This window comes from Elephas maximus, chromosome 3 (assembly GCF_024166365.1).
Source record: "Elephas maximus indicus isolate mEleMax1 chromosome 3, mEleMax1 primary haplotype, whole genome shotgun sequence".
In the NCBI taxonomy this organism is placed as follows: Eukaryota; Metazoa; Chordata; class Mammalia; order Proboscidea; family Elephantidae; genus Elephas; species Elephas maximus.
The window spans coordinates 23,299,787-23,311,004 of record NC_064821.1 but is presented as its reverse complement, the minus strand read 5'-3'; the positions used below and the strand labels follow the sequence as shown (position 1 = coordinate 23,311,004).

Genomic DNA, 11,218 nt, shown 5'->3' with positions numbered 1-11,218 from the left:
CTCACAGCAACATGATATACACGGTGAAGATGTGAGAAGAAATATCACAAACATTGAGGAAAATCACTTACTGGTTGTTAGGGTAAATTCTCTCATACCTAGCCCTTTGTGAGCTCTGTTCGCTTCGAGATCTTGAGCATTTGCTCAGTAGGAGTAAAAGACCCCCAAACCTAGTCATCTTTGAAAAAACTGAAAAGATCACTAGTTCTCACACTGAACATCAAAACCACCTGCGATGCACTAAAATTCTGATGCTCAAACCACACGGTGTTCCAATTAAACGAGAATCCATAGTGGTGGGACCAAAGCATCAATATTTTTTAGCTTCCTAGAGGATCCCATTATGAAGTCAAGGCTTAGGACCAGTGACATGCATTCTCACACACAACCTGCATATACTGTTCTGTTAGATACAAAGTAAAGGCTGAAGATTCTAAGTACATAAAAATAGAGTTGTGCATTATAACAGAAATCCTGGGTCATAGATGAGAAGCTACAGAAGGCTCCATAACTACAACGGGATTTGATCCATCAAGCTGATTGACATATCCCAGAATACTCCCACTATCCCAGTAAGCATGTGACAAGGGAAGCAACGTACATACATGAAATCTCCATACTGAAACCTCTGAGAGCTACGAAACTCATGTAACTAAGAGGCAAGACTTATGATTGTAGATGTTAGGTTTTGCCATCTTTTCCAATCCACATGTCAAAAAAGATGGCACAAGTTTTAATATTAGACTCTTCTGCTGAGGAGCCTCCAGAGGGCCTTCTTGATGTCCCTGTTTCTCAGACTGTAGATGAAGGGGTTCAGCATGGGGGTCACCACAGTGTACATCACTGAGGACACTGCACACATCCTGGGGGAAGATGTGGCAGCTGAACTGAAGTACACTCCAAGGCCTGTTCCATAATATAAGCAAATAACTGTAAGGTGAGAGCCACAGGTGGAAAAGGCTTTATACTTCCCACCTGAAGATGAGATTCTCAGGATGGAAGAAGCAATTTGAGTGTAAAAGAAAAGGATCCCTGAGATTTGAACACCACCAAAGATGGCACCACCACAATATACTAATAAGATATGGATGGAAGTGTCAGAACACGCAAATTGAAAGAGTTGAGGAGGGTTACAGAAGAAATGAGGGATTTTCACATCTGTGCAGAAGGTAAGTTGTGACATCATAGAAAAGTGCAGCAGGGAGTCCAAAAGGCGGATGAAAAAAGATAGCAAAACTAGCAAGCCACAGAGGCGAGGGTTCATGATGACTATGTAGTGCAGGGGGTGACAGATGGCCACAAACCGGTCATAAGCCATCACACTGAGGAGCACAGTGTCCAGGCATACAAAGAGATAGAAAAAGGACACTGTGTCAGGCAGCCTGCATAGGTGATGGATTTGCTGTGTGTCTGGATGTTCGCTAGCATCTTTAGGATTGTGGTGGAAATGACACCGATATCATTCAAGGACAGGTTGGAGAGGAAGAAGTACATGGGGGTGTGGAGATGGGAGTCAGAGGTGACGGCCAGGATGAGGAGTAAGTTCCCAGTCATAGTGATCAGGTACATGGACAGGAACAGCCCAAAGAGGAGGGGCTGCAGTTCTGGGTCCTCAGAGAAGCCCAAGAGGAAGAATTCTGAGACAACTGTTAGATTCTGTGGCTCCATATAGCTGAGAGAGCTTTTGGAAACAGAAAAGAGGATTGTTAAAAGGAAACAAGTAAACAGGTACCTAGCACTGTGTCTGTATTTCAAATTCAAGAAATGCACACGTAAAGTAGACAAATTCACAAGTGTTCACATTATGGACCTCATATTCTAATTACTGCAGCAAAACTACTCTGTAGTAGTAAGCCCCTCTACTGTGCTTCTCAGAACTACTTCCTTGTTTTTATTCTGTTTCTATACTCAACCCAACTTTAGAGATGTTAGCCTAAAGAATATTAGGATGGCAAGGACCTTTTCAAATAACAAATTTATAGATGGAGCAATATATCAGACCCCTCTATGAGGGAAACATATGCAATAAGAAATATCCTTCTTTTAATAAAAAAATTATTTCAATTAAAGGACCCTAGGAAACACTTGCAGTCCCAGGGTAGGCAAGCAGTTAACACACTTGGCTCTTAAGCAAAAGGTGGGAGCCCACACAGAGGCACCTCAAAAGAAAGGCCTGGTGATCTACTTCTGAAAAATCAGTCACTGAATACCCCATGGAGCACAGTTCTACTCTGACACACATAGTGTCACTACATATCAGAATCCACTTAACGGCAACTACTTTTTAAAAGTAGTCAAACGTACTTTATTTTATCCAAGTACTGTGCAATGAATTTCCTTGATCACAATATTTAAAAAGCAACAATTAAGTGATTAAAAAAAAAAAAAGTTAGAAACACATTTTTTAAAAATGCCATTATGTGGATTCTGACTCATGGCAATCCCATGTGTTATAGAATAGAACTGCTCCACAAGATTTTCTTGTCCTTAAGCTTTACAGAATACAGGTGGCATAGCTTCCAGCATCATAGCAACACACAAGCTCCCACAATATCACAAACTGACAGACATGTGGGGGAAGCTATGCCACCAGTATTCAAATATTGGCAGGGTCATCCATGGCGGACAGATTTCAGCTGAGCTTCCAGACTAAGACTGACTAGGAAGAAGGACTCGGCAGTCTACTTCTAAAAAGAATTAGCCAGTGAAAAACCTTATGAATAGCAGGGAAATATCATCCGATATACTGCCAGAAGATGAGCCCCCCAGATTGGAAAGCACTCAGAATACCACTGGGGCAGAGCTGCCTCCTCAAAGTAGAGTCGACCTTAATGATGTGGATGAAGTCATGCTTTTGACCTTCATTTGCTGAGGTTCCATGGCTCAAAATGAGAAGAAACAGCTGCAAACATCCATTAATAACCAGAAGGTGGTATGTACAAAGTATGAATCTTGGAAAACTGGAAATCATCAAAACTGGTATGGAACACATAGACATCGATATCCTAGGCATTAGTGAGCTGAAATGAACTAGTATTGGCCATTTTGAATTGGACAATTCTATGGTCTACCATGCCAAGAATGAAACTTGAAGAGGAATGGCGTTGCACACATTTTCAAAAAGAACATTTCAATATCTATCCTGAAGTATCACTTGGAAGACTAAGGTGTGCCTGACCCAATCCACAGTATTTTCAATCGCCTCCTATGAATGTGACAGCTGGACAATGAGTAAGGAAGATCAAATAAGAATTGACTCCTTTGAATTGTGGTGTCGACAATGAATATTGAATATACCATGCACTGCCGAAAGAACAAACAAATCTGTCCAAGAAGATGTACAATCAGAATGCTCCTTGGAAGCAAGGATGGTGAGACTGTGTCTTACACACTTTGGACATGTTATCAGGAGGAATTGGTCCCTGGAGAACGACACCATGCTTGGTAGAGGGTCAGCGAAAAAGAGGAAGACCCTCAAAGAGATGGATTGACATAGTGACTGCAACAGTGAGCCAAGTGTAACAATGATTGTGAGGATGGCACAGGGCTGAGCAGTGTTTCATTCTGTAGTACATAAGGTCTCTATGAATTGAAACAGACTCAATGGCACCTAACAACAGCAACAACAATCTTTACAGAAGCAGATCACCAGACCTTTCTTTCATGGAGCAGAAGGGTGTGTTTGAAGGGTGTATTTGAACAACCTTTACGTTAGTAGTCTACCTCAAACTGTTTGCTTCACCCAGGGACCTCATTAGCTGGATTCTAAATTAAAATGGAATAGTCATAACCAAAGAGCCAGATTTGAAACCCAGTCATCTAGGCCTACTTAAGAGCTTTCCAAGTCAATCCTTCCTTATTGGGGGGATTGAAATTCTCCTCATTTCAGCTCCCTGATGGCAACTCACTTCTTCATTTCTATTAGTAGGTCCAACATGACTTCTTTTGGGAAACCATAAAAGTGAAAAGAACAGAGGATAATATGAAATAACACACTGATACTTTGCTGAAACATATGTACTAATTAAACCTAACATTTAGAGTTGTAGAAAGAAATTAGATTAAATAATACATATAAAGTCCTTACACCAGTGGTTTCAATGCTAGTGGATCATTATAATTTTCTATGGCTCTTTTAAAATATACTGACCAGCTGGCCACCATCTAGAACTCATTAGATTAGACTCTACATGTGAGTCCCTTGGTCATCCTGAAGTACAGCCAGGGTTGAGAACAACTGCTTTACATTATTGTCAGACTTTGGTAAGTGTTTCATCAATGTGAACTATTTTTATCATTAATATCTACTCCCAACATTAATTATATAAACTTTTAATAATATTTACTTCATAACTCTTATTTCAGAGATTTAAAATATTACCATTAAAACTTGGGTTTTCTTGCTCTCAGTATATGATCCTATTTCTCCACACATCTGGTCCCCAAAAGCAATCTCTGTCATAAATTTTGTGGGTACATTTTCTTCTCAATAATTTTATAATATTAATTTATGTATCCATAACCAGTTTTCTTGAAAATCTACCTAAATAGTGTAATCCTACACATATTGTCCCATGGAAGTTCTCATTTACCACAACATTGTGTTTTAACTGTCTCTGGGAAAGTACATACATCTATTTCAAACACTTTAAATGGTGCATGGTATTACTAAGCAGAGGATCATTTTAAGTCAATTTCTTATTAAGACCATCATAGTAAAATTCTTCCTCCAATGTACACATTATTCACAATTGAGAATCTCTTATTTATTTACATATCATTAATGATGTATTAATTTATCAGTCACAATTGAGAAAGTCTATATTTTATGTGCATGGAGCATAGTTGTTCAAGGTGTAAAATTAATGCATGTTCAAATTTACTATTAATGGCCAACATTTGTTTACCAATAGAAAGTCAGACACAAATACATGCTCTTATTTCAAGGTATGGAATCAAATATCCATGAAAGTTGTCTGGTAATGGTCATTCTATGACAGATCCACATGAAAATTACCATCCAGCACAGGGAATAATGGCACCCTGGAGGCACAGTGGTTAAGTGTTTGGCTGCTAACCAAAATGGCACCACTTCAAATCAACCAGATGCTCCTTGGGAACACTGCAGGGCAGTTCTACTCTATCGTATAGTCCGACTATGAGTCAGAATTGACTCGACGACAAATGTTTTTGTTTTTTAAATATAAGAAATAATATTCCCATAGTTCAGATTTCCTGAGTATGCAATAAAATGCATTACAATTCATAGAAAACCCTACAATCCACAAGATTCACGCTATAAAGTTCCTTGTAAACCGTTTGGCCCATTCTCTTAATTCACAGATCAACTCACCGAGTTGTAAGAGGAAGAATCAATGGTTCAGTCTTCATTTGCTCATTTGACAAGAAACAGAATCATTCAGGTCTGCTTCAGGAGACAGAGCCCTGGGATAGGAATCAGGAGGGCAGGGTCCTAATCCCATATCTGTCACACACTAAATGTGGAGTGCAAGTAAATCTCTCAACCTCTCTTACCTGGAAATAGGCAGAATCATACCCATCATTAGGATGCATGTTGCAGCTAACAAAGGTTTGGCACTTAATAAATACTTGGACATTGATTTTTAAGCAGAATTTGAATTAATATAACAGTAGTGGGTTTATTGTTGAAATATAATCCCAGTTTTTGTTTGTTTGTTTGATCATATGGGGAAGATAGAAGCCTAGTAAGTCCCAGGAAATTCGAACATATAATGTATTGAAATCATAAAATATATCTAGGTTCACATAGTAAGATGTACTTTCCCTTTCTCAGTTTTTCCTTTTTAGTTTTCAACTTTATGAATATCTCCACAAGTTTTTGAAAAAGCATTGAAAGTTGTACACTCTATTAAATAAGTATGTCCCCTGGATAGTCCATGATATAGACATAATCGTGTCTTATTTTTTCTTATCTCTAGTTCACCACTAGTGAGACATGCTTGGAGGGACGAAAGCATAGTCAGGAAAGCACGCAACCTGGAAGCAATACAGCCTATGCTCTGATGCTGTGAAACAAGGCACAAAGGAACCAAGGCCATATTTAACACAAATCTGTTGTTGTCCTTGTGGTTGTAGTCTACTCTGTGCCAAGCATGGGATAGGCTCTGGGGAATCAGAAATGAATGAGACTCAGTGTTTACTTCCATGTATTCAATATCTACTTGTATAAAAATGTAAATAAAATGCTCTCATAGGGATCCAGACAAACAAAACCATCAGATCACAGGATTAGTTGAACGGTATGAAGCTTCATCTAATTTATATTAATAATAATAATAATATGTAAAATTAATGTGTCCTGATTATATCCATCACATATTTAATCACATATATAATATGCATTATCTGTTCAATACATACAGTAATGCATATCTCTCTATCAGCTGTGGATCAACTAGATGGCAATGTAGAGTCAGAGAGACACTAAGAACTTGCCCCATGGCACACAGATCATAAGTAGAGCAGACAGGATTCACTTTAAATTGTAAGTCACTGAGGCCCATGCACTGACCACCTTTACTCTGTTTCCTGAGATTTTAAAATGTTTAAAGCAAAAGTCCAGGGGACTTAACAAAAGATACATCCTAAGTTACACCTTTAAACTCATTCCAGAGTCCTGACTGGGAATAAAACTCAAGATTCAGTCTTTGTGACTCCAAGATTGAGATATGTAAAATTACAATGATGAAAGGAAGTGGACAGCAGACTTAAATTCAGAGAGAAGAGGCAAGAGAGAGTTCCGTCTAATTACCATCTGCCAACTCATGATGTGATCTTCTCCTGTGTTCTTAACTAGCTTTCTAATAGGGGAGACACTAAGAGGCACCCACCACTGTCCACTGTGGTAGAGCAGAACCCCCCACTAAAGAGAACAGTTAACAGGGGGTCTTTGTGTGGAGAGACCAAGGAGGCAAAATGACATGGTGGATAGCAGGGGAGAATATGGCCAGGTGCCCTGTGTCTGGTGTCACACTGCCTGCATTCAAGCCTGGCTTCAACCTTTTCTGGCCCAAGACCTGAAACAAGTTATGAAAAAAGACTGCTCATTTTCTCTTCTATGAAATGACATAAAGTGTATTCTCTTCTCTAGGTATGGTTGTGCAGAAAAAGGAAACAAGTTACACAGAAAACTTAGTTTAGATCCCGGAACTAGGGAAACTTTGGTAAACTTTCACAATACTATGGTTACTACCATCATCCTCATCATTATGGCTATCATCATCATCAACTAAATCAAGTTGAAGTGTTAAGGGACAGGTGAGAGGCACTCATTTCTTGTTCGGTAAGGAAGTGCCTGTGGGAGCTAGAACCAATGTAGAAGAAATTAAAAATCTGAAGATGCATGCTCAGACATCTACCAAAACCAGGCACAGAAACCTAACAGGCCTCTGATCTGAAACTTAGCATTTCAGGGCCTTCCATATGGTCATCCCAGTTGTGTTAGCTGTCCTGATGAGGAGGAAACTGCTTTCCAGCCCCACTATGTCCACTGACTTCCACGGCACTTAATGGATTGTGCCAGGTCTGTGCTGGGGCATGACCAAGAAGTGTGGGTCCACCACCACTGTCTTGACTAATAAGCGATGATGGTCTAGGCTCCTTCCTCAGGACTTACAAGAAGAGAGGCTCAAGTGTGGGCCTCCTGATTCAAAGGACCACTGTAGAGGAGAGACGTAGTGATGGAGCTTGCTGTACTGGGAAAGCAAACTGAAGGCCTTGAGTGGACAGGTGGGCTATTTACAGTTGTATGGCTTTGGGAGCTCAATGTCCAGAGCTCACAATTAGCCAAATTGGTTCATGTTTTTCCAATCTCTGAAGACTTGTTAGTACTAATGAAGCAGGAAGAGTAGAAAGTGAATGTCCGTGGCTTCTGGGCCCTGCCATTCTAAGGAGGAAGCTCACCTACATTCCTCACCTCTAACTACCAAGTTGTACAGATCTTCACATAAAAATCAGACACTTTTTTTTCCAATTTTTCAATCTAAACAATCAATGTGTGATTTAATATCCTCGAACCCATTAAATGAATCAAGTAGTTTTAAGAGGATTAAATATTCTATAAAAGCCCTGTTGGCTTAAGTGCTCGGCTGCTAACAGAAAGTTTGGCAGTTGGAAGCCACTTCGAAATGCCACAGGAGAAAGAGCTGGAGATTTGCTCCCATAAAGATTACAGCACAGAAAACGCTATGGGGTGGTTCTGCTCCCTCACACGGGTTCATTAAGAGAAGAAGTACTTGAAAGTACCCGACAACAATGACAACAACAGATCTTTTACACCAAGAATCTGAAACTATTTTCAGTTTCTGAAGTAATACTCGTGTCATGAAGGAGAACATCCTACCTTCTTTCTGCAGCCATTGCATGATGTTTGGAGTTTTATGTGTTGGCATTTTATATTTTTTACTTGTTCAAATTTTGGCAATTCTAATTTTTCTGTGGTTTATATATGTTGGTACTTTAGAAAACTATTTATTTTGTTGTACTTATTTGGTAACTTAATCCTTTACCCAAATACCTCTATGGGCCTCAGGGAAGACTGCATGCACAATGTCGGCAAGGGCTCTAGTCACCTCAAGGTTTGACTGGATGCTTATTCAATTCCAAGATCCCTCAGATGTCAGTTGGCAGGATTTGTTCCTCACAGGTGGTTGGCCAGAGGCTTCCTTTCACTTCTGGCCAATGGGCCTCTCCATCAGGCAGCTGACAACATGAGAGCTGGTTTTCATAAGACTAGGCTGGCCAGAGAGCAGGAGAAGACTGGCAAGATGAAACTCAGATTCTTTTTTACACCTCATTGTTGGAAGTGATATTCCAGTAGCTTTCCAAATTCTCTTTGATGGAAGCAATTAACTGAGTTCAGGACACACTCAAGGAGATGGTTATCAACAAGAACATGAATACAAGAGGACAGTGAGGGTTGTTGGGAGAATCGTAGAAGCTACACACTACAAGAGCTTCACTCTCTATAAGGACAGTGGCTCTAAGCACCACCAGAAGCTAGAGAGGTCCCTCTGCTTTCCAGTATAGTCACAATCCATTGCACCACCATGCTCTCAGCAAACATTCTCTGGAGAAAAAAAGGACACATAGTAGAATTCCTACAAAATCCACCTTGTACTCCTGGTCTTGCAGTCAGAAGCCCCTCCTGTTTCTCTAACACCAGCCAAATCCTTCCACCAATATTAGGCCAGTCACAACCATTCCATGAACAAATTCAAAAGTTATTCCCAGTAGCTTCTGATTTTTGCTTCACTAGAAAGGGCTCACTTCACTCTAGAATGCAATTTTCCTTAGATTTCCTCATGTTCAGAACTCTTGAAATCTTTAACGAAATGTGCTTCATGATTATGTAGTTTTTTTTTTTCTTGTTGTTTGTTTTTCTCTAGTAGATAATGTGGAATGATGATGTATTCGACCTTTTACATCCTATCCCTGTAGCTACCTGACTAAGCCTTCTCTGTTCTGAATAACTAGGAGAATAATTTGTCATTAACTGATATGTGGAAATTTTGAATATACCCCAAGTAAAATTGAACATGGACAAATGGATGCCATGTTAGGATAAATGGCTCGGAATAATTTTGGGGAGACCAAATGGAAAATGTGTAAAGGTGGATTGGAGATGTAGATGATAAGCACTGTCCTTGGACAGTGGCAAATATTTGATATTAAACATAATGGAAAGATGGGATCAGTTTCCAAAGTCATTGACAAAGCTAGTGTAGAGGACAGGTGTATGAAAACCAAAGAGAGTTGTGTTCTGGTAAAAAGTGAGATTTGCGTTGCGCTTTTCCCACTTCTCTCTCTGGATGAGTATCCTTAAATGAAAAAGAAATATACCACATTCCTTTATAGATGTCCAAATGAGGGAAGTCTACTCTCAACTTTTTACCCTTATTTACAGATATTTATAAACCTTATCAAACCCTAAGCTTACAACTCTTATTCTTGCACATACAATTAAAAATAAATGGTGAATAATAGATTCCAACAAATCTCCATAATAATAAAACACAAACAAAGCATACATTTCTTCTTTCAAGAGTTCTTAAAGATCTCTGTGGAAAGTATGAGGTCCCAGGGGGGAAAAAAATAATGGATGTATGGATGTCAAATTTTCTTCACCATTTTTTTAATCAGATAATGAATAATTTATTCAACATTATACACAGTAGAGATGTGATGAATCCCTCATCTTAATGCAGTAGATTTTTATTATAAAGATAAATTATATTCAAGTCCTCCCCTGAACAGCTCAAGATCTTGTTGTATGAAGATAAAATGTAATGGTCATCAGGCATCCAGGGAAAAGCACACATGGAGTTTCAATAATTTATTCGAATGGCATCTGTGTTATCACAGACAACAACAACGATATCTATATTGACTGAATTCTTATCATGCAAGATATGCAATATCTTCTTAATCTTTACAGTCCTGTAAGGTAAACAGTACAGAAAATGAATAATCAGATACCTTAAGAGTTAAATAACAAGTCCGTGTCCACAAAGCTAATGAGTTAGAAAAGCTAATGTTGAAAATCAGTTTCCCTGGAAAACCAATTACATGGCCTATCCATTTGATTACTATGTTAGTGTCCACTTATTGATCCATTACTAGGTACTAAACACTGTTCTACTCAGTACTTTTCATTCACCTCCTCTTAACCACTCTTTCAGATGAGTGCCTTTCTTTCCACAACTGTAGAGATGAAGAAGTTAAATAGAAACATGCTTTATGTTGTTGCTCTTTTTAGGTGCCATCCAGTTGGTTCCAACTCATAGCGACCCTATGTACCACACAACTAAACACTGCCCAGTCCTGCACCATGTTTACAATCCTTGTTATCCTTGAGCCCACTGCTGAACCCACTGTGTCAATCAATCCCGTTGAAAGTCTTCCTCTTTTTTGCTGACCCTCCCCTTTACCAAGCATGGTGTCCTTCTGCAGGGACTGATCCCTCCTGACAACATGCCCAAAGTACATAAGATGCAGTCTCATCATCCTTGAATCTAAGGAGGATTCTAGCTGTATTTCTTCCAAGACAGAATTGTTCGTTCTGTTGGCAGTACACGGTGTATTCAATATTCTTTGCCAATACCAAAATTCAAACCATAAATTCTTCTTCCATCTTCCTTATTCATTGTCCTGCTTTCACATGCATATGATGCAATTG

At 39.2% G+C, this 11,218-nt stretch overlaps 1 pseudogene; it reads right to left on the bottom strand.

Annotated features, from left to right (window-relative positions):
• Window positions 1–739: 739 nt before the first annotated feature.
• Window positions 740–1,668, bottom strand: LOC126071095 (olfactory receptor 7E24-like; annotated as a pseudogene).
• Between the last annotated feature and the right edge of the window lie 9,550 nt (window positions 1,669–11,218).